Genomic DNA, 2987 nt, shown 5'->3' on the forward strand with positions numbered 1-2987 from the left:
AATATAAGAGTGTTATATCTCACAATTGGCCTAAAATATATGAGTGCAGTCTTCTGCCCTCCATAACTACATTATACATGTAGGATTGTTGCGCCCTAGAATCCTACATAATGAAGTCCGTGGGCGTAGTAAAAACGAAACTTTGTCAGAATGCGCAAAAAGTGGCCATTTTAATGTTTGGTATAAATGTTTAAGAAATTCGATATGCATTCTTTAAAAATAAGAGCTTGCCGATATTGTATCATCCCATTAAGCATTTACATCCCATTTATACTCCGGGCACTGAAGTGAGGCAAAAAGTCGCCTCACTACTTGAGTCTCATGCCTGATGGTCTCCCTTGCCACATCTGTAGCAGGATTCGCTCTGTTTTCTCCCTTGCAGTCGGTTTTACCATGACTGAACTGTAGGCATCTGAAGCATCGCTGGACATGCAGTCTCTCTTTCGTATCTTTCACGAGTTATAGCCAATATGTTCTTTTTCCAGTGCTTTTTTGGCTACGATGCGCGTCAGTCTGACTGTGACGTTTGTATTGACTTCTCTATTTTCCCTTATAGAGACGAGTTTGATGTGTTAGATTTTCGGCTGCCGGTATACCTGCGAACCTGTCTTAGGATTTCTTCCTTTTTGAAATCACTGTCTATATTAAATATATCCACATGGTCCTGATAGCCCCGGACGTTCTCTACTACGTTTTCCTCCGTACGGGCCAAGCTTATCTTCTTCAGGTGTTCGGCCTGTTCTTTCCATGCCACTTCGAGCTTTTGAGCCCCTGCACCTAAACTTCTTAGCGCTTTTGACACCAATTTGACTCTTCCTTCTATCTGCACTGCCTTTGTGTAGCTTTAGCAACTCGGCGTAGGATTTCCCACCTCCCTTCACGATCACCTTCTGCGTCACCACGTTCATACTCCTCCAGCGCGAGGTGGAGGTCCATACCCATAAAGGTGACTTCGAGGAGCTTCCTGAGGTTCCTATCTCTGTAGCCCCCCCTATACGCCTCTCTGGTCTTCAGTGTCTCTATGTCTTCCCTCAATAATTTAGAGATAATTGCCAGTAGTCTCTTGTCCCCTTCAATTTCCGTCACCCCTTTCTCTACAGCGATCATGAAATATAGTCTAACGATTTCTCCGGTTCTCTTTTTCTTGTTTCTACCTTGGAATTGTGATCATAGAATTAAATGGGAGGTCTCTTGGTCTGTATGTACCTTCTGCACTTACTACCAGTTTCGGTTTTTCCTGGTCAGGTCGTTGAACATTTCCCCTTCACCTAGAAGTCCAGGTTCCAAGACCATTACTAAGTCACCTGGAGGTTTATTTCCTCTTCCCGGTTTGACGACCGTAAAGTAAAGTGATCTTCTTCCTATTTGAATTTATAAAGTTAATTTTTTCAAAGCCTCTTTCCCTTGAGTTCAGGACCGTTGCGATCATCTGTATCTTTCTTTCACTAAGATATTCAGGAAAGAACTCTTCGAAGTCCATTTGTGTGGACACGCTTGCCGCCTCTTAGTCGTTCGATCCTCACCGCCTCTTAGTCGTTCCTTCCTCACCGCTTTTCTCCACTATTATATTTCGGTTCTCAATGCTGCCGAGGGCGAATTCTCTGAAAGTGCCCTCCATGTCTTCGGTGAACAGTGGTCTTCGATAGTTGAAGGACAGCGCGAGACGGTTCTCCAATAGGAAGACGATCCGTGGAAAGACCACGAAAACGATGGAACGACAACTTACTAGAGGCACATTGAAAAAACAGACAGTTATGTCTATACAAAAAGAAGATGTCTTTGGTGACTCTTTTAACGTTTTTACCTCATTCTTGATTTCGGCTTTCGTGTTCTTATGGTCGGACATTAGTTTCACTAAATTATTTGTAACTCTGGTAAGTTTATTCATTGCTTTTACCATAGCCGTTATTTCGGAACTCTACTCCTTCTCTCTAGATCTTTTCTCCCCAAGTGAGGAGCTCCTTTGCAAGGTTGCCTCCGCTGGAAGCTCCGTCTTGTTCAGGTCCCTACCCCTGACCGGAATTCTTCCAACAGATCTCCTTTTTCCGAAGTCTCCTTCCTCTTTTCTTCTTCGCTGAGTACTTTCCCTTTGTTCCCTTCACTACTGACGAACACAATATTATCATCTCATTCATAGCTTGTTCCAGCTTGCGGATATTTTATCCAGGTTTACTTTTCTATTATATGGAGTGTTAGAGCGCTCTAAAAATTTGAAAAAATTCAAAAAGTTACATATTGAACACAAATCATGGTTTTTGTTAATTCTTTTTGAACCAGTAGATTTCTCTGTGGAAGCAGTTGAAAAATTACTCAAACTTTTCAAAAATTTGTTTTAAATCTCCAGAAATCACCAAAAAATGTAACGGAGTAAAAGGGATACTGGGAAACTGAAGCTATATTTTTATGGCATCTTAATATAATTTACTATTTCCAATAAAAATAGTAAATTACTTTATGGATTTAAATTAAAATAAACTTAAAAATCACAAGTAATATTTATAGCGTTGCTTGAAAATACATGCGTTAGGATTTGAAATAAGTTTGATATAAAGAAGGGGGGGGATCTGGCGCCTTTTTTTAGGATTTGGGTTGGCGCCTTTTTATGTGCCAGTCCGGCCCTGCTCGAAATCAAAATGTTTATTTCTAGGTAAATCACAACCTCTATTTCTTCGAGGAAGTGAAAAAAACCCGCCTCATGTTATGGCCTGGGCTGGAGTTATTTCAACTTATCTGTTTGGGCCATATTTTTTTGAAGGCTCCATAACTTATCACAGCTATTTATCTGCAGATAATCAAAGAAAGGTTATTATTGCAATCGACAGCTCGGGGCACTGCTGACACTATTTCTTTTCAACAAGATTGCGCCTCATCCCATTTCACTCTCGTTGTTCACAAACGACTGAATGAAATCTTCCCGAACCGATGGATTGGACGTGGTTCTTCAAATTCTCGGCCTCCAAGATGTCCATATTTGACAGCGCTGGACA

This window comes from Diabrotica virgifera, chromosome 5 (assembly GCF_917563875.1).
Source record: "Diabrotica virgifera virgifera chromosome 5, PGI_DIABVI_V3a".
NCBI lineage: Eukaryota > Metazoa > Arthropoda > Insecta > Coleoptera > Chrysomelidae > Diabrotica > Diabrotica virgifera.